Here is a 27,840-nt window from a genome sequence, read left to right as displayed (position 1 = left end):
TGAACCACCAAATGGGTTGAATGGAGATCTAAATTTGCAAAGTGAGTTGTCTATTATAGATCAAACCTATTGTTACTTTCTAACCATTATGGTAGTCGAAATCCTTTAATCAAGTTGACATTCTAATAGGATGATCTAGAGTCCTCTAACAATGCCACTCCTAAGAGGGTGATTAAATCCCTTAATAGGGTCACATTTAACAATATGTTTTGTAACTTTAAATAGGGTTGGATCTTAATCAAGATCACTTTAGAAGAGTGAAAAGTTTTAACATGTTACTTGGTGTTTTTTTCCAAATTGGGTTTCCACATTAAATCCTCGTGTCATATATGTGTGAATGTTATATGTGTGATACATGTTATTTATTATTGATTATTTTACTATTGGTCAGCATATACTAAACTAAGAGTTAAGTATTGAATATAATATTAAGTTGTTGGTGAGTTTCTATATGGAGCAAGTTGTTTTAATGAGATTGTTTAAGTTGTTTGAAGTTTATGAAAGTTGAATTGGTACATTTGGACTTGAGGATAACTGATTCACCCCCCTCTCAGTTATTATAAATATTTGAACAATTGGCATCAAATATTTTTGTGCTCATCAGGAAATATTGAAGGACTTAAGATAAAGATCAAGATGTACAAGAGAGAGGTACCTAAGTTTAACAAGGAAAACTTCCCAACGTGAAAATCACTGATGAGATTTCATCTATCTAGAGTTGGAGACTCTACATTGTACTAATTGGAGAATGAATACATTAATTTTCCTAGACCCATGAATGTTGAACAAATAAAGGAGAAGCAAGAGCATAATCAAATGATGATAGATCTATCATCTTCTTTGAGTTATGTTAAATTTGATGATGTGAAGGAAAGTATTTTAGAATATATAGTCCACCAATATAACTGGGGGGGGGGGGGGGGGATGAATCAGTTATCCAACAATTATCACAATTATCAACCTTATTAAACCTTAACCATAACCATATGAACATTATAATCAACAACCATGACAACATGCTTAAACACAATACCACCAGACATGTTAACTAGGGAAACCCTTAATTAAAAGGAAAACCTCAGTGGCGATGGTACCCATGAGATGATGTACTAATATAAATATTTCTTATTAGATGATGGAACCTATTAGGAGTCTATGAAAACATTTAGTACATATTAGTCTATGTTAGGAGGCTTTGAATCTCTATTAGGAGATTCCAACCCTTTTAGGAGTTGTAGAAGCTAGATGGACCCACTGTCCAGATAACTTTAGGGATAAGACCAATGAACTCACTATCCAAATGATCTCTATATTATTCCTTATAGAATAATAGAATTTAACTATACTTCTCATTCCTCTTCCTCTATCCTATCAACTAGACTTCTACGACTTTTGATCTTGATTCCATATCACAAACTTTGCATCTAATAATCCCTTGGATTGCTTACTCACATTTACCACACACTTTGCTCTTGTTCTCACACTTCACACTTGATTTGCATCACAATCAGACTCTACAACCAAGGAAAATACTTTTCTTTATACCAAGTCCTCAAAAAAATTCCTTGAGTCAACCTTGAGGCTTTCCCAATTAATTATAATAGGACCACAATAAGATAATTAATTATTTCACAATCATACAACACTGTCAGGTCACCATCTTTGCAACTTCTCACACATTTGATTCTAGAATCTATGCACTCTCTAACATCATCATTACACTATCTTCTATCACTATATAAATTTGTGTACCCTAATTATATCTCTATTATGAGATACAATACAAACATCAAAAATTTCTTTTCAAGTACTCTATCTCTATACTATTCTCTGTAAATCACGTATATCTTCTATATTTATTCAACTTATGTTATGAAAACTTAACCTCATCATCAAGACATAATGAGGAACATGTTCTTAGCCATGATTTACCTGAAAATCAAATCTTTATCTATATGACTATTATCTCTGTCTTCTACTCTAGTAGTCTTTATAGAAACCACACTATGTTATCATCAATGACAAACACAACCATGCTATATTACCACATGCTCTCTAATGCTTAGGATACTCCCCCAAAGGAATACCATCAGCCTTCATGCTATAAATATCCCCTTTTTGAATTTATGGAAACATAGATGAAAATAACTCTAGGTTTCAAGTATACCAAACAATATTTTGTTGCTATTACTGTCATTCTCATGTTTTCATATCCTCTTCATCAATCAAATCAAAAATCCCTTAGAACACTTCTCTATTTTGCATCTCTTAGGATTGACATTAGTTGTTCACATGCTAAAAAACTCTCAGCTTCTCCATACCTCATAGAGATATTCCTTCTTCTTACTTACATGGATCTTTCTAAATCTCCCTAATACAAATATGCTCATCTATCTCTCCCCCATTCATCTAGAGGATGTTTTCATAGTTCTCTCCCATATTTTGGAGATGTTTTTCATTTCATACATTCTCTCCCCCATTGACATTAATGAAAAAGGCTTCATTATGTCAATTATATTCTCCAAGTCTTCAACTAGCTCAAGTGTCCAAAGACACTGTTCAAGACCAATTATCAAGAGTCTTTAGTGACTCTGCTCATAATAGATACTCCCCCATATAGGGAGCATCATCATTTAGTTTAGTCGACCAATAGTGCTCTGTACCAATAGACTAATGTAATCTCTACATCTTCTAATTTGAAGTAGGTAGGGGCATAACCCCAATCATTCCTCTCAAGTATTCAAATATATCTTTAGGCAAGGGCTTTGTAAAGATATCTAAAAGATAATTGTAGTCTAATATACCACTAACCTAGCCTTTCATGAGGGATTACTCCTACCACTAACCCACCACTAACCCAACCCTTCATGAGGGATTACTCCTCCTAGTCTATGAGTATCTAAAGACTCAAACTAGGGGCAAATCTCTTGGTGATATTGGGTGTGCATCTGAGGAAACTGGGAGTTTAGATTCTGAGGATGTGCATAGCATAAAATCAGAAGAAGATGACAATGTCTCCTCTAAAGGTAAAGCCCCCAAGGAAGAAAAGAAACCATTTACCTACATTCCCTGCAGAGAGAGCCCTAGAGGATTACCCCCCATTCCCCCTAAGCCTGAGCCTTAGGAGGAGGAGGATAATGATGATGATGAGGACATAGACTTAGAGGAAGAGTCGAAGGAGGAGGATGATGAGAAGAAGGAGGAGAAGGGGAGGGAAAGTGAAAATGAGGAGGAGGATTCTACTGATGTGTTGTAGAATCCCAAGAAAATGAAAGTAGATTAGGATTTTGAAACCAATGCCCAGACCCCTGAGATTCCAGGCGCTAGACCCACTACCTATCCATCTGTAGATATTTAGGGTAAAGAGAGTGGAGAGGTGATAACAAAAAATAGGAGGAGGTCTTTGAGGAATTTTAATTCAAATACAACTAAATTGGGGATTGTCAGGGAGCCGTTGAATATCCAAGTGATGGAGGACATTGATGGCAAAGCCTACTATGATGAACTCATTGACCCTGCTTTGGTTGTTATCTCTGATAATTTGAGGGAAACTAGGCTTAACCTTTTGAACAATGCTAAGAATAGTGTTGGTGTAAATAAGTATTTACTTATTACACTTACTTAAGTTTTACTTAGGTTAATGCATTATTTAATTATTTAATGATTATTTTAGGTGAGACACTTAGGAGTTTGTGAACTCTCATTGAGTTACGCAACTCTAATTATGCACATGGTGTCTACAACATAGGAGTATGCATCATTCACTGAGTTGTTGTGATTGCAACATAGTTTTTTGCACTCCTTATTTAGCACATGTTGTCTACTCCACTAATTTGTGTGCTACACCATTGTAGTCTTATCCTCACATCATCGCACTTAATCCTGTGCTTAATGGCAGATAATTCATATCTGGTGGACATGTGCCTGGTTGTATGACATGTCATGGTGCTAACTTCTAGGCATTCTAGAAGCTCTCTCGAGGCCTTTATATTCAGGCACTCTTAGTGTTCTCTCATGTTGGCTATATCCAATTACTGAATGAATATCGTCATTCTGATCATACTCTGCCTATTTTGGTCTATTGTGTGCTTGTCTTGAGTTCTTTTGTTCTTGGGTGAATTCTGGCCTAAGCCAAATTCTTACATGGTATCAGAGCTGAGGAGGATTCTCATCACGTAGCCGTTTGAGACCTTTCATGCTTCAGCACCTCGATTCTGGAGGATCCTTTGAAATTGGGAGCGTCTAGAGCCAGATCTAACCTCTTTGTTGCAATCAAAGCGCTAAATCAGTGAAGATTGACTATAAAATTGCCTATATTGGGTGAAAGTTGATTGAGAGGCAAATTTTTTTTGCAAACCGGAACCTGAAGGCACCAATTTGCAATTGGGTATGATCTAATTCATTGATCTGATTATTAATTTTTTCAGATCTATAATTTTCTGTAATTTTTGAATTTATTTTTTAGAATCAGAGAAAATATTTTGGCTGAACCGGGCACTGAAACCTTGGCTTGATGCTATATATTTGTGGTGGAATTTTTATCATTTTCATAGGTTCTTTATAAAATCTGAGCTACATCCACCCGCAATCCATACTGCATATTTTGTGTACACTACAGAGTTTTCAGCAAATCAAAGACCCCGGACAAGTGGCACAAGAAAAAGAATTGGCGACAATAATCCACAGAGTTCCCTGCATCCTTACTACAAGGTTAGGTCATACTACCCTGTGGCACGCTTTCAATTTATTCTCAATTCGGTGCCACTTTGCATTTAAAAAGTCCATAAACCACACACCCACTGAATGTGGGATAAAATAGCAAAATTTCAGCGATGATTTCTGCAGTACCGACACCACTTTAGTCCCTAGCATCGAAAATATGCAAAATTCAGCACCCGTCTATAGCTGAGTCCGCGCCACGTGGCCCTTAAACAGTTATCCACGTGGCAATTTCTAATTCATTGTGATCGGCCACATCAGCCAGCTCATACGTGCCCAGTCAAAAAATCATACTGACATGTAGGTAGGCCACATCATTTTTCATATGAATCTGTACATTTTGTACAAGTACGAAACTCTGAGTAAGCTGCCACGTCAGCCAATGGGTCCAAGTTTTTACTGATGTCATCATTTTACAACCTAAAATTGGCGCCCATCTAGATGTCAAACCTGGCTATTTTTATACTGCTATGATGACTGTATGAACTTCAAATTTAACCCTCTCCTTTGCTGGTGCAACCCCTCACCAAATTGATTTTGGTTTTGGCAGTTCGACTTCAAGAGGCCATATCTCACACATCTGGACTCCAAATCAGGTGCAATTTTTTTTGAAATTGGGTAAAATTTTCTAAATTTTTTAGTGGTGCAACTATTTTCTTGTTTTGGTGCATGAATTGTTTATAAATTTCATTTTTTGGCGACTATACCTAGATAATCCTGCATTTGGCAACTTCAAACGCTTCGTATGGGCACATCTGGAGTCGAAAATAGGTTTTATTTTTTTTGAAAGTGCGTTATTTTTTGTCTTCTTTCTAGATCTAATATCAGATTGTAGTGTTGTGTGGACAAAATTGTCACTTTCAGCAATAGGGCCTTTCTTTGCTTTGTAATGCTTCAGTATTGTAGCACATTGTAAAGATTCAGATTTTTACTCTATTAAGAGGTTGTAACAAGAAAAATTAGAAGTCCACAAAGGCCTAAATTGGCAAGTGGCCCATTGTAATCGCACTACTGATAAAGTGCCCAAAGCATCTATTTTGGGGGGGGTTTCTTGATTTAGTGAAAAGGGGGGGTGTTCTTGGTGTTGCGTTTTCTCTTCTCTGCAATTTTCTTTCATTTTTTGCATTATGGGTAACTTTAAGTTTGCTAAGTTAACTCCTCATAACTATGCTACGTGGTCTATCAAAATGTTGTATCACTTAATGCATAATGGAGTTTCACAATATGTAGATGGTACTCTTCCTAAACCAGCAAGTGATAATGTTTCAACAAGTGAAATTTTTGAATGGGTAGCCATGGATAGGAAAGCCCTAGGTGATATATGTTTGGGGGTAGATGATAAAATCATGTATCAAATCAAAAAATGTACTACATCCAAGGAAGCTTGGGATACCCTCGAAAGCCTTTATGGTAAAGTGTCTGAAGAGGATGTGTTCAAAATAGAAGATGAGCTTGTTTCCTTAGATCCTAAATCATATGACTCAATATAGGACTTCATCATTAAGGTGAATGAATTATGGACAAAGCTTACTGATTGTGGGAATTCTATCAAAGATGATAGACTAATCTATCTCATCCATAACAAGCTGCCATCTGAATATTCCACATTTGTATCTTCTTTTAACACCTCAAAGACTACCTTAGGGTCTTCCTACAAGAAAGTCACTTTTGATGAATATGCTAAACTGTTGGATGATGAAGAAAAGAAGTTGAAAATAATGGGGATTCTCAAATCACCTCAGTCCAAAGCATTGGTGGCCAATGAGGGTTCTCAACATTCAACTGGATAGTCTTCAGACAAAGGAAAGGGTAAGAAGAAATGGAAGAACAAATTTGAAGATGCAGAAAAGACAAGACCACAATCCAATCAACAAGGCAAGTCCTCAAATTCCAACAAGAAAGGGGACAATAATAAGGAGAAGAAGAAGTGTGCTTATTGAAAGAAATTGGGTCATGAAGAGCATGACTGCTATCTTAAAAAGATTGATGAATTGACCAACATCATGAAGAAACATAATGTTCCATTGCCTAATGCTTACAAGGAGAAGGGATCTTCTTTAGATTCAAAGGGCAAAGGGAAAGCACTCATGGCTAATTTGAACTCTTCAGAGCAATGTATATTTGACTCAGGTGCCTCATATCATATAGGTTCTTCAAAGGAGGATTTTTTTCATTGAATCACTCAAGGGTACCACACATCTTCATGGGGAATGATAGCAAAATGGACGTTGAAGGAAAAGGAAACATGGAAATGGAAAGTGGAGAGTTTCAAGAGGTTCTCTATGTTCCAAATCTAAGTTCGAATCTCCTATCAATCTACCAAGTCACTCACTTTGGAGATGGACATAGAGTTGAGTTCCTTCCCGACTCAGTAAAAGTGCACAGTCTTAAAGATGATTCCTTGGTTGCAGTGGGGAAAGTGAATGATCACAAGAGGTTGTACTCTTTCTCACATTTTGTACCCAAGACTCCTTCAAAGGCCTTGTTATCACAATCTCATTCAAACATGCAATTATGGCATGAGTGGTATGGTCATCTTGACTATCACTATCTTTAGCAACTTTGCACATACCAAATAGTCAAAGGTCTACCTCAAATCAACTTTTCTAAGGGTAAATGTTCATCAGCTTCAGTGGATATGCATCCAGAGGGGAAGTTACAAAGAGGGAAGTCTTCTAGAGCAACAAGTGTTCTTCAAATGGTTCACATGGTATTAGTAGGTCCTTTTGCATTCAGCCAGGGTTGCTACATACTTACCTTAGTTGATGACTTTTCAAGGTTCACTTGGGTCTACTTTCTGAATAGTAAGGGTGAAGTGTTGGATGCATTTCTAGACTTCAAGGCTCATGTAGAACGAAAATCCAGAAAGGCCATCAAAGTACTCTGAATGGATAATGGAAACATGGATGTGAACAAAAGACTTAAGAATTTTTGCAAACATGAGGGAATTGATCTTCAGACACCTTCAACATTTAGTCTGCATAAGACAGATGTTGCAGCATTGAGGATTAGAAATCTTAAGTCTATGACAAGTTGCATGATTCATGCCAAGTCTCTCGATCCATCATTAGAAGTCGAAGCAATCTCCAGTGCCACTCACATTCTTAATCATTCTCCTCATCTAGCCTTAGATGGAAAAACACCTTTTGAGGCATGGTGTGGCAGAAAACCTATTGTGACACACTTCAGAGTCTTTGGTTGTCCTACTTCAGCAAAAAGATCTTCCAGGGGTCGCAAGCCATAGTCATCTCGGCCTTGTACCTTCATTGGTTATGAATAAAGTGTGAAGGCATACAGACTTCTAGATCCTGAGACACATCAGATATTTGTGGAGAAGCATATACATTTTGAGGAAAGTTCACCCAGCTTGTCCTCTACTCCTCTTCATAGATCATATAGTGTGGATACTGATAGTGTCACCAGCGATAGTGCTTCAATAGCTTCAGATACGTGGAGTTCTATTGACAGATACAGTGAGAGGTCACTTCATCAGTTCAGTCCACATGCATACATCGCCACAGTGATAGGTCTAGAACAACAGGGTACTTTTAGTCTTCCAAATATAGGTTCAGTGATAGATTTGGGGGATAGTATTGATGATCTACCTCTTCTTCTTGATGCAAAATTACCTTCTTTAGTTGTCATGAGGGTTTCAGACTCTCTTGTTCATCCTCTACATGATCAATCATCATAGGTTGAAGTGATTGTGGATACTTATGATCAGCAGTTGCAGCAGGGTTCTTCATTAGTTGCAGAGTCAGACAGTTCTTTGGGATAGGTTCTTTAGCCAGTTGAGCAGGTTTCAGAGACATCACTTATTCATGGGATTCTTTCCACACATAGTAGAAGCGTCTCATTTGTACCTTTGGCATTGTTTCTTCCTAAGGGGAGGAACACCATTCTGCAGTCTTAGATCAACTTCTTCATCAGAGCAGTCACTGTTTGACATTCTTCTTTGGGGGGGGAGCCCATCCTGTCTCTCTTCCTCTTCTCATCATTCTCTTATGTATATATTGGATGTATTTCATAATGGGGGGGTCTTTATTACTCCATCCATCCATGCATCCTTCTTTATCTCTCTTTTTGGGGGAGGGTTTTTCCCATGAGGTTTTCCCTCTTTCCCCACTTTATGAGAGATTGCATATCATTATGTACATGGGTACCTAACATGGCCTAGTAGCCGGGACCCATATTGCATTTCATCCTAGATTGCGTAAGCTTAAGGGCATTCCCCTAACTTGCACTTAAGGGGGGGTGTTGGTGTAAATAAGTATTTACTTATTACACTTACTTAAGTTTTACTTAGGTTAATGCATTATTTAATTATTTTGTTATTATTTTAGGTGAGAGACTTAGGAGTTTGTGAACTCTCATTGAGTTACGCAACTCTAATTATGCACATGGTGTCTACAACATAGGAGTATGCATCATTCACTGAGTTGTTGTGATTGCAACATAGTTTTTTGCACTCCTTATTTAGCACATGTTGTCTACTCCACTAATTTGTGTGCTACACCATTGTAGTCTTATCCTCACATCATCACACTTAATCTCATGCTTAATAGAGGATAATTCATATCTGGTGGACATGTGCCTGGTTGTATGACATGTCATGGTGCTAACTTCTAGGCATTCTAGAAGCTCTCTTGAGGCCTTTATATTCAAGCATTCCTAGTGTTCTCTCATGTTGGCTGTATCCAATTATTGAATGAATATCGTCATTCTGATCATACTCTGCCTATTTTGGTCTACTGTGTGCTTGTGTTGAGTTCTTTTGTTCTTGGGTGAATCCTGGCCTAAGCCAAATTCTTACAAATAGCATGATAGAAAATTTTTGGTCTATCAAATGGTTATTCCATAAAATTGAAGACATTAAGGGGAAAAGAAGCTAGGAAGGAAGCCAAAAAATTAGCAATGACCAGGGACACAATGAAGAGGAGAAAAGCTAGGATGGAAGCCAATGACACTTCAACGTCCAAGAAAACAAGGCTGACCAGGAGGATAGAATCACCAAGGTTTAACAAAGAGTCCAAAGGGTGGAGTTCTACCATCAGAACCTAGCCAATCAGGTGATCACCACTTTGAATGTCTTGAATGAAAACATTAACAATCTAGGTGAATCACTGATTAGTACTAGATTTGGTGGGAAAAACATGGAGAAGGCTAGCTTGGAAATTGGGCAGGCTGAGGATGATCCAAAAGAAACCAAGGACCAGGTGGATGCTCAGAACTAGGACCAAGAAGACGTGGATGACAGGAAGACCAATGAAGCTAAAAAGACCCTGCAAGTTCTTGATAGAGAGAACTAATAGTTAGTGCTACTTTTTTTTTCCTTGTGTAGCTGGTTCTTTGTTGTTCTATTTTAGTTGGTTTTTTGTTTCCTGATCGCGAGCCTATTGTTTGCAATTGGCTTTTGTTAAGCAGTTTCTCTATAGCTAGACTTTTTTGAATATTTCTTTTTTAGATATGTTGTAAAAAATTTCGGGTTTCAAAATCCTTGTAAAACCTATTTTACTTAATAAAAAACTCTAGTCTAATCTCTTTCTCTACAACCTTCTCTCTCAAAACATGATACTTAATAGATATATGCTTAGTCTTAGAATGCAATACATGATTCTTAGACATACTTACTATACTTGTGTTATCATAATATATGATAACACATTCTAAATTTTTTATCCTAATATCCTTCAACATCTACTTCATCTACATGACTTGATTAGAATTATTTTTTTCTGCTACATACTTTGCTTCAACTATACTTTATGAAATACAATCTTATTAGCCAAGAAACCAATCTTCCTCCTAAGAAAAATGCTCCACCAATGGTGCTTTTTCTGTCATCCATACTGCCTGCCCAATCTGGATCAGTATAAGCACATAGAGTGAAATCACTTGACTTGTCATACCATATCCCATTATTAGTTGCTCCCTCCAGATATTTGAATATCATCTTTACTATTGCATAATGATATTATTTAGGATCATCTTGAAATCTAGCTACAAACCCAACTGCATTTGCTATATTTGGTTTAGTGTGAGTTAGATATTGTAAACCTCCAATCATGATCTATACTTTTGCTCAACTATAGGTGTCTCATCCTTGCTAGATAACTTACAACCAGTTATCATTGGTGTACCAATAGGCTTACAATTTTCTAAGCCAAATCATTTCAACAAATCTTTTAAATACTTAGCTTGTGATATGAAAATTCCATCATTTTTTTTGCACAATTTTCAAACCTAAAAATAACTTCATCTCACCAATCATGCTCATCTTGAACTCATTCTTTATTTCTTCACCAAATTTATCACTTTCTTCATCATTACCCCTAAAAATTTTGTCATCAACAAATATTACTATTATTAGCAGTTCATTTTCCATTTCTTTTAAATAAAAGTTACTATTTGTCATACCTTTAGCAAATCCAAGCTTTTCTAAATGCCCGTTGAACCTTACATATCAGATTCTAGGTTCTTGATTTAGACCATACAAATCTTTCTTGAATATGCATATCATATCCTTGTCATTTTTCAAAGGAAATCCTTTAGGTTGTTCAATATAAACCTCTTCTTCAAGTTCTCCATTTAAAAAGGCTGATTTGACATCCATCTGATACACTTTGAATTTATTATTTTTTGCATAAGCCAAAAACATTCTCATTGCTTCCATTCTAGCTACAAGGACATATATTTCCTCATAATCTATTCCTTCTTGCTATGAGTAACCTTTGCATACCAGTTTAGCTTTATATCTGACAACTTCACCTTGTTGATTCATCTTGTTTCTGAACACCCATTTAGTTCCTATAATATTCTTGTCTTTAGGCCTAGGAACCAATTCCCATGTGTCATTCTTCACAATCTATTCTAGATTTTCCTTCATTTCTTGAATCCAATGATCATCTTTGCATGCCTCATCTGTGCTCTTAGATTCCTCATTAAGTCTATTTCTTGTCATCACTCCTTTGCCTTTGCTTCCAATTATCTACTCTGGAGGGTGATTCTTTCTTAGGTTATTGTCAGGATTAGGAGTTTCTAACTCAACTCTTATTTCTTCTCTTGGTTTAGATCTCTGTTCTCCTCTTTGTTCAATAATTTGTACATCATTCTGCAAATCATTATTAGTCTCAAGGAAAAATTCTATGTTCTCATGGTTAGCCTTTGGATCATAAATAGTTACCAAAGCTCTCTCTTCTTTAACTTCATCTTTCTTAACCAATTCAAGTTCATTATTATCATTATCATTCAAGAATCTTTCTATACTTTCTTTAAATTCTTCTTCATCATCAGAAAGTGAATTATTTCTAGTTTTCTTTACTCTCTTAGGACATTTGGATGAAAAATGAACAAACTCTTTACATATCCAACGAAAAATAAATTCATACCTTTTGACTCTCTTTTCATGAGTATATCAATACCTTCTTTGATCTTCTTGTCTTCTTTAGATCTAGATTTGTCTTCACTTGTGCTTTTGTTCTTTTGAATGCAACAAAATGTTTCTAGATCTGGAAAGCCAATGCTCTATTTTGTACATAGTTCTGATAAATCACCAAGGAACTCCATCTTCTAAGTGTCAAAATTTCCTCCATCTGACTGAGGACTTTATTTTATGAAGTGACTTATCATTGATCTCCCAAAGCTATTAAGCTTTCTCTTCATGGACCTAATGCTCTAATACCAATTGTTAGAATATATAGTCCACCAATATAATTGGGGGGGAGGGGGTGAATTAGTTACCAACTATTATCAAAATTACCAACCTTATTAAACCTCAACCATATGAGATATATAATCAATAACCATGAAAAGATACTTATACACAATAATACTAGATATGTTAACTAGGGAAACCCTTGATCAGGAGGAAAACCCTAGTGGGGATGGTACCCACAAGATGATGTACTAATATAAATATTCCTTGTTGGAGGATGGACCCTATTAGGAGTCTATGAAAACATAAAGTAAATTTTAGTTCCTATTAAGAGACTTTGAATCTATGTTAGGAGATTCCAACCCTGTTAGGAGTTGTGCCAACCTTGTTTGGAGTTGTAGAAGGCAAATGGACCCACTATCCAAACAACCTCATGGGAAAGACCAATGAACTCACTATCAAAATGATTTATATATTATTCCTTGTAGAATAATAGAATTAAACTATACATATCCTTCCTCTTCCTCTATCCTATCAACCAAACTTCTGATCCTTCTGATCTTGATTCCAGATCACAAACTTTGCATCCAATAATCCCTTGGATCGATTACTCACATTTTCCACATACTCTACTCTTGTTCACACATTTCACACTTGATTTACATCACAATCAGACTTTACAACCAAGGAAAAAAATTTTCTTTATACCAAGTCCTCAAAAAAATTCCTTAAGTTAGCCTTGAGGTTTTCCCAATTAATTATAACAGGACCACAATAAGATAATTAACTATTTCACAATTATATAATAGTTTTGGCTCATAGTCTTTGTAACTTCTCACACGTGTGATTCCATAATTTGTGTACTTGCTAATGTCATCATCAGACTATCTTCTATCACTATATAACTTCATGTACCCTAATTATATCTTTGTAAGGAGATAAAATACAAACATCAAAAACTACTTTTTAGGTATTATGTCTCTTTACTATTCTTTGTAAATCATGTATATCTTTTGTATTTATTTGACTTATGTTATGCTTACTTAACCTCATCATCAGGACATAGTGAGGAACATGTCCTTAACCACGCTTTACTTGAACATAAAATATTTGTCTCTATGACCACAATCTCTATTTGCTACTTTGCCAGTCTTTACAAAAACCACACTATGTTGTCATCAATCACAAACACAATCATGAATGCAATGTGTCAATATTGCCACATTTTCTCCAATGCTTAGGATACTCTGGAAAAGGACTACAATCAACATTCACACTAATAAAGTAGTATTACAAAGAAAATGTGAGATAAGTTGACATAAATCCATGGAGGAGACAAAAATGTGTTGATAGCCAAAGCAGAAAGTTTGAGAGGCAAATTTGATGACATGAGAATGAAAGAAGGTGAAACAGATGTGCAATATTGTACCCGAGTCAAGGAGGTTTTGAATTTTGTTAGAGGACATGGGCACATCATATCTAATAAGACTCTAATAAGTAACGTATTGCAAAATTTAACTCCTATATAAATTATAGTATCTACAATTCAAGAATTGAGATGTACACCTAGTAATGATCTAACCTTGGATAGTCTAATTAATAGACTCGCTGCATTTGAATTGTCAAATTTTGATAATTATTCCCCTGCTAATATTGAATGTACTTTCAAGTCTCAAATGACCCTTAATAGATCTAAGAGAAAGAAGAAAAGAAGACAAGCAGATAATCATAATGAATCAGATGACGATCTTGATGATCTTGAAGCATTACTAGCAAGAAGGCTACAAATAGGAAAAGGAAAACACACTAATACAATTGATCTTCATTTTTGACATCCATTTTCAAGTTTAGGCAATTTTTTCTTGTGAAATTCACTTTGTCTTTTGGTTATGTACCAAAATGGTCAAAATTTTGATGACCCATAGGTTTGTTATTGAAATTTTGACATAGTCAAGATATAAAGAAAAAGAAAAAGAAAAAGTGAGACTCAATTTATTCTACTTTGGGTGGATCATGGGTGGGAGGTTGGACATCAATTATGCGTGTCATTTTGGTAGTGGTAATTCCCTTTCATGAGATGCAAATAATTTTTTATGTTGATCATGATAAAGCTTTATTTTGTGAGTCCATAAGACTTCATTTTGTGACTCCATAAGACTTTATTTTGTGACTCCATGTTTTTCAACAATCAATAAATACACTGTGAAGATATATTAGGGAAATTTATTTGTATTTGCATTGCTTTTTCATTTCATTTTATTTGGAGTGAACGACATGGTCATAGTTTTTTATTGTCATTTCTTCCATCTCCACTAAAAAATACCATTGCAGAGACATAAATGAGAAGGATGCAATAAGAAACAAAATAACACAGATGAGAAGGCAAAAAATATATATTTAGTCCTAAAACACTTCACAAACACCCTAGGGATTGAGTGTTTTATAACAATTATAAATGAAACACATTATCCTCTTACCATTATTCATGATAAAACCTCCAATCCATTTCTAAAATGAATGAATTGATTATATAAGTGATTAAAACAAACTATGTTGAGATAAGATTGTATCCTTATCTCAAGAAATATAGAAGGAGGCTATAAAACATGGTAGAATGAACAATGTGTGTTCTCAACTTAAATCTCTTAGTCCTTAGGCAAAGAAAATAGTTTTTTAGCATCCCAATTATTATAGGAATCATGTCTTTGTAAAGATCAATGTGACAATTGTTAATAATTAATGTATTATATGTGGACTAGTAGAAACTCCAAATGAAACATTATAAAGATAAAAAATTTAGTTGGTAGACATTGTCATGTAATTCATAAAAGTCTTTACTTGCATGTTTTTTCACCAACTATGGAGGAATGTTGATAATAATAAAAAATATTTCACATTGATACATGAAAAAATCTTTGATCACTTAGTCTAAATTATATAAGTATAAGAAAAATTGCATCTAAATGTTTTGATTAAGTAAAAATAGGTTTTGAAGGACGCAAAACCTTTTATAGAGTATCAAATAGATTAAGAGACATTGATACATAAAAAAAGCTTTGATCACTTAGCCTAAATTGTACAAGTATAATAAAAATTGCATTTAAATGTTAATGGAATAAGAAAAATTGCATATAAATGGAATTTTGATTTTTCTAAATTTTTGTTTCCCTTTCTTGTCCTAAAAATAATAATTGGCTTGTTGGCATGAAATTATTAAGAGAGAAATCATTGTTGGCATGCTTCTCTTGCCTTGCTTGGATGATGTAAAATATTTTTTTCCCTTTATTGTCCTTAAAATAATAATTGGCTTATAATAGTTGTCATCAAATGTAGTTTTGGTAGGATAATAATAATTTTGTTTCCCATAATGTTTATTAAGAGAGAAATCATTATTAACATGCTTCTTTTTCCTTGCATGAATGATGGAACTATCCAAAGCTATTTTCATAACCATCTATGAAAGTCTAGCATAGATGCCTCAAATCCATAAGATTAAGAACCTAATATTATGTTTCGATCAATGAGTTCTAAAGAGTAGTGAAGTTGTAAGATGTTGTCTATCAGTTTGTAATGAAAAGAGCAATGTTTTCTTACTATGATGACTAGATAAGTAGATTTGAAGCCTACAATCTAAGTAAGAGACCAATGAAGCACTAGTTAATAACCAAACTTTCAAGAAAGTATTAATCAATATTACCCTCAATGAAACTATGAAAAAATTGCATAGAAAGGATCAATTGTACATCTACAACAAAATGGAATTATTAATAAACTAGAAAACATGCTTACCAATTGGGCCCATGATATGTTCCCAGCTAAAGTCAATAAGACGCTTCATGTTATTGACAACCTCTAATATATGTTTGAGCATCAAGATTCATAAGCCATATAAGAGCTTAAATGTTTAATCCTTGACATTAATGGGAATGTGTACAATTAGTTCATAAAATAAAACAAAAATAAATTACTTAAAACTTGTAGGTGGTGAAAATATATCTAAAAAAAGCCAAGGTCATTTAGTGAGTCTAATTCTAGATTATGTGCCAGTTACTACCCAATTGTTGCAAACTTGAAACATTTATACAATAAATAACATTAAAAATTTCATCATACAATTTTCTTGGAAATTTCTTATAGCCCCACTTACCCAAGATGCATGTGTTTTCAAAAGAAATTTTCCTATGAGATATTCTAACAATACAAAAGAACTCTTGGTTTTTTACATTTCTTCCTATAGTTCATAATTGAATCTCAATATGATATTCAATAAATAAAATATAAGAATTTAATTTGACCCACAAAATTATTGATAGAGAATTTGTGATAGAGGTTATACTTAGTTGATAGATCTTGGTGAGTTGATCCCATTTAAGAAGTGTGATGTTTTCCTAAGAGACAAAGTATGTTGGAAGGGTCCACTATGCTCTATATCACCTTGGAGGGGTCCAAATATATTTGTGAAGTCTATACTAATGGTGACACATTGTGATAAAAAAAGTTGATAAATTTGAAAACAAAACAACTTCAATTGCATCCATTGTGTTTCTTAAAAGTTGCATAATGTATCTTTTAATTAAGTTAAAAATTCATATAACAAGATAATGAGAACAAGGGAAACAACTATGTAAAAATATTTTAACTTAAATCCAATTCAAGAAAAGGAATTTCTTAAACAAGACTCTTAAGTTTGTTAGCTTAAAGAATAAATTTGACAATTGAGTGTGAATACACTTAACCAAGATCAAAAGTAAGTGCCGAGTAAGATAAGGTGCCGAGTGACAACAAGTGCCAAGTGCAACAGGTGCCAAGTGCAACAAGTGCCAAGTGATAACAAGTGCCGAGTGCAATAGGTGCTAAGTGATAACAAGTGCCGAGTGCAATAGGTGCCGAGTGATAACAAGTGCCGAGTGCAATAGGTGCCAAGCGATAACAAGTGTCGAGTGTTAACAAGTGCCAAGTATAACATGTGCCGAGTGATACAGTTTTGTTCAAGTGCCAAGCTATCTAGGAAACAACATGTGTCGAGTATCATAAATACTTCAGGAGCCGAGTAACTCAGTAGATCAGCATAAAAGTTTGAAATTGCACAAACTATGATGCAAACAATTTTTGCAGCCGACAGAAGGTAAATCTCGAAGGATTTAATGATGAGATCAAAAATTTTATTTTTCCTATGTAATTTACATGAAGCTAATAAGAAAAATTCTAAAGGCATGCAACCAATCCGCAAAAGATAAGTATTGAGCGAGAAATTGAGATTCAATATGGATCGTAGATCCAAATCAAACCCTAAGTCTTTGAAGTCTTTATAAGGAAGAAAAAATTTCATTGTAAATATACATATGGAAGGACATACAAGGGTGCATAAGAAAATCTATTTTCAGAAGCAAGAGTTATCAGATCGCAAAGGATCAAGATCAGGAGAAGGCGAAAAAGGAGCCTGTATTCAGCAATCAAGGATGGTAATCTATCAGGTTTATTGTATCTAATACTCTCTAGCAATTGTATTAGAATGAAAATCCTATGGTGATAGGTTAGCTTTATAGCTATTTTGTAAGAGCCTTTTGATTAGGTGATTAAAATCCTTTAACCGGGTGACACTTCATGTTAAGTGTTTGTAAATCCTCTAACCAGGTCACTATTAATACAGTGTAAAGCCTTTATCAGGGCAGGCCTTTAACAGGGAAAACCATTAGAAGTGGTTAAAAAATATTGCTACAGTAAATTTTTGTGGGTATCATCCCCACCCCAATTTTACCTTCTTATTCCTGGAGGGTTTCTGGGTTACCAAAATTCTGGTGTGAAGTGTTATTGATGCATGAGTTTTGTTACATGTTTACTTGATGTATTTACATGCATGCAACTTACTTTTAGTTAAAAGTTTTATTGGCTAAAGTTTGATACTTATGATTCACCCCCCCCCCCCCCCTCTCATAAGTACTCTTTCCATATTTGAATATTCCAACAATTGGTATCAGAGCCGGTCAGGTTCTCACAAAGAAAAGCCTAACAGCTTGGAGGGAAAGATCTAAAGATGGAAGCTTTCAAACTTGGAAAGATCATTGAAAATCAGGTGATAGATGTGCAACTTGCTTTGCATAGCTTGGAGGAATTCAGAAACAAATTGAGAAGCTCATTAAAAAAGAGGAAGGATCTAGCCATAGCTGAAAATGATATGCACTACAAGGAGATTAATACCACCAACATATTTTCCAGTGGAGACACTAAAGAGTTTGATGCAGCAATAGCAGAACTGATGGAGAAAAATAAAATTCAAGCAGATGAGATAAAATCTCTCAAGATGGGACATGAATCACAGGCTATAATGATATGTGAAATTACTGAACAAAAGAAAAGAGCAGTTGATGATAAGGTCATGATGGAAAATGACAAAAGGAATCTTGAAAATAGACTTGAAGAAAAATGTACTGAATTGACAAGGATCTCAAACATGCAAATGGATACACTTGCTCAAATGTTGAATCTTCATCATGAACTCAATATGAAAGATATTGAGATCTCTACTTTGAAGATGCAGAAGGAAAAAATGTAGAATGAATTGAATAGAGAAAAAGAGGTAGCAGAGAATCTCAACAAATCAAGTGAAGCAATCAAGTATTTTGAACAGTTGCTGAAATCACCAAAATCTGCCAATGATACATCAGGACTTGGATATAATAGCACTGAAGTTGGAGAATCATCAAAGAGTACAAAACAAAGAAGTGAAAAAGGTAAAGATGTTAAACCTACATGTCATTTCTGTAATAAGAAGGGACACACAATTAATGTGTGCAGGAGTAGAAAATTCAATCAATCAAACATACCCAAAAGTTATTGTCACAAGTGCAACATGCAAGGACATATGACACAAAATTGCGAATCCAATGTCACAAGGACTCAAAGATTTGATGGACATTGTTATAATTGCAAAATTATGGAAATATAGCTTTTTAATGTAGATCAAAACCTATGTGGACAGTAAATCAACCAGAAAAGACATCAAACCATGAATTTTGGGATTACAACACTAGGAACAGCTGTCACTATTGTCAAGAATGTGGACATATCCCATAGAATTGCATAAGAACACATTTTAAAGGGAACTAAAAAATATGGTTGAGTAAAACCACATGTTTTAGTTGCTTAAAAACTGGTCATGTTAGCAGGAATTGCCCAACAAAGTCAAAGGCATCAAGTCCTGAGTTCAGCAATGGAAAGGCAAAGATAGATGTTGGACATATCAGAAGTGAAATGAATAAGACATGGAGGAAGAAAGATGAGTCTAGCACATCAAATACAGAGATCACTTCACCTAAAAGGTCAAGTGATCACACTTCATCAAATTAAGCAAATAATGAGTGTGTGGGATTGATAAACCTAGTCACATCATAAATTAGTCCCAAGACATATAAGAACTGCAAAAATTGAAAGCATCATAAAAAAGAGATGCTAAGTCATAATTGAGAACTCTTGTGAAAATCTGTCAAAGTTGCCTTCAGGAGCCGAGTTGCTAACAACGATCAAGTTGATAGTTGATGCCGAGCTATGAAATATCAATAGGAGTCGAGTAAAGTAAAACATAATGGGAGCCGAGTCATGACAAAACTTTTCAAGTGCCGAGTAGACAGTTGGCAACGTACTAAGAATTTATTACTCTGTTTTGAAGGGTACATAAATCTGATTTTTGATCATTTTTCCACCATTCAAACAAGAAGCAAAGCCGAAAAAAAAGTGAAGAAGATCAAGAGCAGCTCAGAAGCCATTTGTGAAGATTTCAACAACGATTCAAGACAAATTTCATTGATTTAAGGTATTTTACTTAAGTGCCGAGCTATGTAGGACTCATAAACTTGTTTAAATCATAAACCCTAGTTTGGAAAAAAATGGCATCTGGATCAGGAACCACTAAGGGTATAGAGAGTCACAAAGTTTAGTTGGTCAGCAACGAAGTTAAACAACCTAAATTTAAGCCCATTCCAGAAGTAGCATACAAGAATGATCCTGCAAGTGCATTATCAGTTATTCCGAATAAAGTTGTTATGGTCCAAGATGTTCGCAGATGTTATAAATGCAAAATTGGTGCCATAGGAGACTTAGAAATTCATAATGCATATGATAAACTATGTGAAAACAAAGTACTAAAAAATGAGTTTTCAACAATTGAAAGAAAAGGGTTAACCAAAACCCTAGCATTTCTGACTGTTTTCAAAATTGAATGGGTACGGATAGTTTTGAGCCAAATACATGATGGAGCTTTTTGGTTAGAGTTAGGGCCAGTAAAATTCACCAAGAAAACTATTCATAGGGTTACTGGTATTCCAACCCTAGGTCGGCCAAAGACCCTGCGAAGTGACAAAAGGGAAGTAATGGAGAAAAATACAAGTGCCAAATGGAACAATAGAGGAATGACTATCGACACAGTCATAGATCCCCTACTAGATTTTTCTATGAGAATCATTTCACATAAATTCTATCAATCAAGCAGGTTGAACAGTGTACCTTGTATAGCAGTTGATGTTGCATACAAGATAATCAAAAGGGATCATACTTATGATTTGGCAAAGCTCATGTTTCAATAGATTAATGAAAATCTTGGAGCTATAAGAAAGAGCAAGGGAGCTCAATGCAAATTTGGATCAATTTTGATGTGTATGTTTTTCTATCTGATGAAAGAATTTCCTTCTATGGGTAAAGTAAAATGGAATCCAGATAAAACAATTGTTGAACAAATTAATGGATACATTGAACAGATGGGTGAAAATTTTGATGCCCAAATGACTGGTTATTTTGAGGACTTCAAAAATTCCATGAAACAAAGAATTGGAATTCTAGTCTCATTGACTAAGAAATATGAAAAAGATATTTGTTTTCTTGTAGATATAGATTATACTTACATACAAGTAGTTATACCTAGAGTAAGATGGCTTAGTCCACTAGGTTATGAACTTGATGTTGATCAAGCCTCTATAGCAATAACAACTCTACTTGCAGAAGAAGTTGATAAAAATGCAAAATTTTTTGGAACCTATGATGTTTTCAAATCAAAGGTAATAACAAACTTGAAGACTGCTTCAACAGTAAAGAAGAAAGAGAAAATGGTGAGACAAATCAAAAGAAAATTTGGCGTGGAAGAAGAAGAAGGAACAACAGAAGAAGAAGGAGAAGACATTGAAGAAGAAGGAGATAAACTTCATGGTCAGACTCAAGGGTCAGGAGAAGACAAAGAGGAAAGTGCTGAGGTAGAAGAAGCCAAGGAAGCACCAGTTAAGAGAAAGACCACAACTCCTTCTGCTCCTAAATCCAAGGGGAGGAAAGTAGCTGCCCCTGCACCTAAGAGACCGACCACAAGGGCTGCAGCACAAAGAGCCCAAGAGGAGGCAAAAGGAAAGAAGAAAGACTCAAAGAAGACTGCTGCTGAGTCAAAGAAAAGGAAATTTATTCCCCAGCCTAAAACAGATGAGGAGAAAATAGAGTCAGAGGACAATAGTCAATTTCAAGTGGTAAGACACAAACCCCAGACTGCTGTTGATAAATTATGTTCAAAAATTAGAAATAATGATTTAAAAGGTCTAAAGAACCTAAATTTTTCTAAGCTCACCAAAGAAGAGCAAAATAAATTAGAGGAATCTGTGTATGCTATGATGGCTGAGTATAAGCACACACCTCTAGAATTAGATGAATCTATGCCAAGAGAATTGTATAAAATTATAGAGGATAAATGGCATTTTTGTTTACAAATGGAAAAAGAAATAAGGGAGTCAACATTAGCAAGATTGTTGCCTGATTTGACTAAAGATCAAATAATAAATGCTGTAAAAAGGCATAATAACAGATTCAATCCCAAGTATAGAGCATTCAGCATATTGCAGAATAAAATTGAAGAGGTAGTTACTAAATCCACAAGATTGTGGAAAATAGTTTACAAGAATATTGAAGATGTATATAATGAAGAATATAAGGTAGAGGCAATTGCCAAGACAAAGGAAAAGAAAGTATCAGAAACCAAAGAAAAAGAGAAGGAACTAGTGGAGAAGAGTAAAGAAGAAAAGGAAGAAGAGGCACATAATGAGGAGAAAGAGGAAGAGAAAGATATAGCTGAGCCACAAGATCAATGTATGCAAGGCATACAGGTATCTCCTCCTAGTCCTCCTCATGCCACCATCACACCTGCAGATATCATAAAAATAAAAGATGTTACAGATACTTCAAATCTAAACATCAATCCATTAACTGCAGAGGATTTGGAAATCCTTGACCAATCATCACTAGTAGCAAAATTAAGTTCAAATCCTGTATTGGTTAGTATTGATGAATTACAGAATCCAGAAGTCAAGGTAAAAGCACAAGTTCCACCTTTGACCATACAAACTACTGGTATTCTATTCCTTCCACCACCACCTCCACCAAGTATAGTCACTTATACACTCCAAGTACCGAGTACAACAATAGGGGAAATAAAATAAACATCAAACAACCAACAAGTTCAACCCCACCTAGCATTCACAAAAGGGATATTCAAGCCAAAGAAAAAGAGACAAAGAAAAAGGAGGAGAATGCAATACAAACATTGGTTGCTTTACCAAAATCTGGTACTCCAACATAAACTCTTCAGCAATTGAGAACAGATGAATTACAGCTAAAAATCAGAACACCAGGGTCGAGCTCATCAAAGGTAGTCAGGAGACTTCACTATGGAGTTCCTGAGCTTGATGAAGAAATAAAGATTCCATATTATGAATCTAGCACTCTTACTGAAGAAAAGATTAATGAAATTCAGAGTGCATTGGACAAAAGAAGGAGATAGGAAGCACTAAGAAAAGAATACAAGCATAAGCTTACCTTGAATGAAATTAAAGATATATTCATGGAAGCTTTTTGCTTAAAATCTCCAGATGAGTCAAGACCAATTATGGAACAACTATCTGATATAGTTGACTAGGTGACTAATGAAGACCAGGAAACAAATGCTAGATTGCTTGAATGGTTAGAAAAGAAGTTTCAAGGTAAAGTACATAGTAAAATATCTGGTGATATAGCATTGTCACAAGAAGAACTGGCAAAGAAAGTTACAATAGTTAAAATTGTACTAGGAAACATCTTTTCCCTGTACAACAAGTTGTGTGATTTTTCCACATTCACACAAGACACTAGCCAGAAAATACTGAGCTTGGAAAATAATCTTAAAATTTCCAGCATGCAACTCCCCACAGATCCAACTCAGAGTGAGAAGCATTTTGTCCAATCGCTTCACACACAAAGAGAGTTAGTTGTCTTAGTAGTAGAGGAGGCAACCACAAAAGCCAAATTGATACAAATTCAATCGTCAATTACTCCTCATTTGGAATTACTTCACAAGGAGCAGATAAATGCAGAGACAGTCCTCAGGAAAGACCCCAATCTTTCTTCATCTGATGGACTTGTACACCTAGCAGCAGAGATTGCCATCTACCATAAGACATTGGATGTCGCATTAGCAAATTGGGATGCAGCTCTGAAGGTACTCCTTGAAGTAAATAGTACATTTTTGGCCAAGCATGGCATTTCATTGTAAAGACCCTTGACATAAGTGTCAAAAAGGGGGAGAATAAGTAATAAGAATAAGAGTTAAGTATAGGAATGAAATGATAAGTATGATAAAAGGGGGAGATAGCAAATTTTGAGATAGAAAATTTTGGGAGCAAATTTTGAATGTAGGATAAATTAATGAGTCACATGGATCTTAATTAAATGTTTTTGCCACTCATGTCAAAGGGGGAGATTGTTAGCTTAAAGAATAAATTTGACAATTGAGTGTCAATACACTTAACCAAGATCAAAAGTAAGTGCCAAGTAAGATAAGGTGTCGAGTGACAACAAGTGCCGAGTTCAACAGGTGCCAAGTGATAACAAGTGCCGAGTGCAACAGGTGCCGAGTGATAACAAGTGCCAAGTGCAACAAGTGTCGAGTGATAACAAGTGCCGAGTGTTAACAAGTGCCAAGTACAACATGTGCCGAGTGATACAGTTTTGTTCAAGTGCCAAGCTATCTAGGAAATAGCATGTGCCGAGTATCAAAAATACTTCAGGAGCCGAGTAACTCAGTAGATCAGCATAAAAGTTTGAAATTGCACAAACTATGATGCAAATAGTTTTTGCAGTAGACAAAAGGTAAATCTTGAAGGATTTAATGATGAGATCAAAAATTTTATTTTTCCTATGTAATTTGCATGAAGCCAATAAGAAAAATGCTAAAGGCATGCAACCAATCCGCAAAAGATAAGTATTGAGCGAAATATTGAGATTCAATATGGATCGTAGATCCAAATCAAACCCTAAGTCTTTGAAGTCTTTATAAGGAAGACAAAATTTCATTGTAAATATACATATGGAAGGACATACAAGGGTGCATAAGAAAATCTATTTTCAGAAGCAAGAGTTATCAGATCGCAAAGGATCAAGATCAGGAGAAGGCAGAAAAGGAGCCTGTATTCAGCAATCAAGGATTGTAATCTATCAGGTTTATTGCATCTAATACTCTCTAGCAATTGTATTAGAATGAAAATCCTATGGTGATAGGTTAGCTTTACAGCTATTTTGTAAGAGCCTTTTGATTAGGTGATTAAAATCCTTTAACCGCGTGACACTTCATGTTAAGTGTTTGTAAATCCTCTAACCAGGTCACTATTAATACAATGTAAAGCCTTTAACAGGGCAAGCCTTTAACATGGCAAACCATCAGAAGTGGTTAAACAATATTGCTGCAGTAAATTTTTGTGGGTATCATCCCCACCCTAGTTTTACCTTCTTATTCTTGGAGGGTTTCTGGGTTACCAAAATTTTGGTGTTAAGTGTTATTGATGCATGAGTTTTGTTACATGTTTACTTGATGTATTTACATGCATGCAACTTACTTTTAGTTAAAAGTTTTATTGGCTAAAGTTTGATACTTTTGATTCACCCCCCCCCCCGCTCTCATAAGTACTCTTTCCATATTTGAATATTCCAACAAAGTTAAAATTTATATCTAAAAATTATTTCAATCAATTAATGCAAATGAATTAAAAAGTACATAATTGCTATTATAATCTTGTGGTGCAAGCTTTGCATCAAAAATAGTAAGGTGCTCATCATGTAATATTTTTCCAAGAGAAGCCTTATATGTCCCTAATATGCTCATAAGGGAATTCGAGGACTAATTGGGATCAAGATTTTTCCTTCACCAAGTGATGAAATGGGAATTGATTAGATGAATAAATAGATCTAATAGAGAATCGCTAAAATTTTGATAAAAAAATATTGAAATGAACTAATATTGAGCTCCTTTTCCTTTTTTTGTTAGAAACAATAGTCCACCAAGATAACTGAGAGGGAGGGGAGGGGGGATGAATAAGATATCCAATAATAAATTTTTTTATCAACCTTAAACAATCTTATCCATTCAACCAAAGTAAACAAAAACCATAACAAGATGCACATAGAAAATTACACTACATATGTTAACTAGGGAAACCCTTGATGAGAGGGAAAACCCTTGTTAGAAGATTCCAACCCTATTAGGAGTTATAGAAGATAGAAGGACCGACTATCCAAAAAACTTCTGGGGCAAGACCTTTGAACTCACTATCCAATTGATCTCTCAACTATTCCTTGCATAATAATTGTGTGTATTGTACTTTAACTTCTTTCATCTATCCTATCAACTAGAGAAATCACTGTTAGACCTTGTAGACCAGGTCATGAACTTCAAATCCAAGTATCAAACTTTGGATCACACAATAAATCCTTGGCAATAAAGTTTCCTTCACTTCCACTCTACTCTACTTATCTTTGCATTCCACTCTTTTTACTACTTTTAATCATCACATTCATCCATATATGATAAAGAAAAATGTCCTTCCTTTATACCAAATCCATAAAACAATTCCCTGAGTTGGCTATTACACCTTTTCAATTAATTATTATAGGACCACATTAAGAACATGTTACAATTAGCAATAACATTAATATTTCACCTTGGAACTTGAATAAATTTTTGTACACGTAACATTATGATGAGAAAGCTTGTCCACATCATCATCAACATGTCTTCTTCACATCCTTAACATTGGCTTATTAGAATAACAACTCTGCTAAGAGATATGACAAGTTTACCAGAACATGCCTCTGTAAATTCTATCTTAGAACAATCTTCACTGAAACTTGCATAGTTTCTTCCAAACTTAATATCTTATGATTCCAAGGTTAGTTGTGTATACTAGACACATAGTATAATCCCCCTTTAACCTCACTATTGAAAGTATTCAACTATCTGTCCATACCAACTCGATCTTTACTGCTATCCTTCTATCAGATACCATAGAAAAATTCTATGTTGACATCAATGACAAACACAGTCATGAATGTAACATATCATCATGATAATGATCCAATCATGTTTCTACAATACTCCCCCATAGGAATATCATCAGCATTCATGCTTCCAAAAATCTCCCCCTTTTGCATTGATGGAAACATAGATGGAAAACATCTAGTTCCAAGAATACCAACTGCAAAAGACTATTAAGCTTTCTTTTCAAATCCTCTTCATCAATCATTCTTCCCCATTGATATACCTCAATGTTCTCTACATAAAAACTATTTTTCCATGCTATTTTTTTTTCATGCTATAGTTCTCCCCCATTGACATTAATGTCAAAGGTTTCAAAAACCATTAAACTCTGCAACAACTATTTCTTACCAGCTCAAGTATCCAAAGACACTATTCAAAAATAACAGCCAACAAGAATCCTAGATGACTCAGTCCATCATAGATACTCCCCTATATAGGAAGCATCAACATTCAATCTAAACAAATAATAATTCTTTGTTACACTGGACTGATGCACTCTTGCATCATCTACTCTAATGTAGGAAGGGGCATAACCCCTAACATGAGTCATAAATACTCAAAAGTCTCTTTGGGAAGAGGCTTAGAGAAAATGTTTGCAATCTACTCTTTAGTGCTCACATTACTCCAATCTAATTTCCTTTTCTACAACTTTCTCTCTCAACATGTGATACTTGATAGAAATGTGATTGTTATTAGAATGCAACACTAGATTCTTAGACATATTTGCTATGATTGTGTTGTCATAATATATGATAACAAGTTCACTAAATTCTATCCTTATATCCTTTAGTGTCTGCTTCATCCAAACAACTTGATTACAATTATTTTCTGCTACAATATATTTTTCTTTTGCTATACTTTGTGAGGTACAATCCTACTTTTTTCTTAGCCAAGAAACCAATCCTCCTCCAAGAAAGAAGGCTCCACCATTGGTGCTCTTTCTATCATCCATATTGCTTGCCCAATCAGCATTAGTATAAGCATATAGAGGGAATTATTAGATTTATCATACCATAATTTGAACTCTGGTGTTCCTTTTAGGTATCTAATTATTATTTTGACTACTATATAATGTGCTTCTCTAGGATCAACTTGGCAT

The sequence above is a fragment of the Cupressus sempervirens genome, chromosome 10 (genome assembly GCF_028749045.1).
Source record: "Cupressus sempervirens isolate cs-2001-9-10 chromosome 10, ASM2874904v1, whole genome shotgun sequence".
In the NCBI taxonomy this organism is placed as follows: Eukaryota; Viridiplantae; Streptophyta; class Pinopsida; order Cupressales; family Cupressaceae; genus Cupressus; species Cupressus sempervirens.
Note: the sequence above shows the minus strand (reverse complement) of the source record.